Below are 1504 nucleotides of genomic sequence, written 5' to 3'. Positions count from 1 at the left end.
TGATTTTCATTTGATTCAACCCTAACCATTATAAAGTATTAACGTGAGTAGACATAACAATTTTTCGCAGCCTATAAATGAACAAATAGCAATATCAAACCATTTTAGTTCAATAATATTTTTGTGATATGTGGTGAATAGTATCGTCGTGTCTTCTAAGAAACAGGAAAAAAGGTAGATGTCCGAAACAATTGGTTATAAACGATAGTAGTTTATACTCCAATGACCGTTAATCGTATGCATTGAGTCTAGAAACAATTTGAGAATCACCAGATATCATTGAAATGGGATACGACTAATGGTTATAAGTTATAACCATTAGTCGTTATAACTTGTAACACACTAAAAAATGCGGCAGGTTGGACTTCAGCTGTGATGGCCGTGTCTTCATTTCATGTTAATTTGTACGATCTTATCACGTGTTCAGCGTGTTCTAACTCTGATGAGAACAAGCTGAATTGCACGGCACAGGCGTGCGCTTGGTTTCCAGCTGGGATGTACATGACATCTTCATGTCATTGTTATTTCGTACAAATCATATAGATTTGACCCAGCAGTTTTTTTTTGCATATGCAAAGCTATCTAAAAAAATTACATGGCGTATACTATTATGTGTGTTTGCACCTTAAATGTCCACATACACGTAATGATTAGCCAGCAGACAAGTCAATCATAAGTAGACTTGAGCGTTGGCTCAGTGCTCGTCAAACAATAGACCTCTCCATTACCGCACAAAGCAAGAGAGCAAAAATACAAGGATGACAATAGTGAACCATTTTTTGTGCATAAAGCATCCTCCGAACGCCGCTCTTTAATCATAACATTTTATCTACGCCATTTGTAGCTGGAGGCATTATGAGTAAAGAGCGGACCAAGATTGCGCCGTTCATTGTTCATTGTTCACCGTGCATTTTTATGATGAACCTTTTTTTTGCACTTTGTAGTTTGTCCTGTTTTCTTGAAAATAGACCCAAAACCTCCTGTTTCCAGGAAAAAGCACGCTTTCGGTCCTACCTCTAATTTATGAAAGACAAATCTCACTATTTCCCTTCTAAGAACATTATGCCGAATTTTTTTTTCCAAATGTATTTTTGGAATCTTATTGTACATGTGTATGCACATGCATATGTATGTATGTTCTATGAACAAAATTATTATCTGTATGCAAGTAAATAGTCTAAAAAATCTCTACGGCACACAACTTTATGTAAACTTGCATACCGATTTGTCTGCACACAGATCTCACCTTGGGAAATTTGTTACCAGTTTTCAGTTTCTAAACAATCAAAATGTAGACCGCTCTATACAATTATAGAGGCATCCAGTGATCGTTCAAACGTCGATTAGCAAACGCACACTCGAGACATCCGATTATAAGGGTAGTCCATTCGATCTTTCAGTATGCGACAGACCTCAACGTCAACATTTGTACGTACATATGTATTCGGTTTAGGCTTAGTCAAAGGGTCGTGCCAAGATGAGCACAAACGGATGATTAACCGTG

Source organism: Arctopsyche grandis, chromosome 8 (assembly GCF_051622035.1).
Source record: "Arctopsyche grandis isolate Sample6627 chromosome 8, ASM5162203v2, whole genome shotgun sequence".
In the NCBI taxonomy this organism is placed as follows: Eukaryota; Metazoa; Arthropoda; class Insecta; order Trichoptera; family Hydropsychidae; genus Arctopsyche; species Arctopsyche grandis.
The sequence above is the reverse complement of the archived record's forward strand: the minus strand, read 5'-3'. Positions refer to the sequence as shown.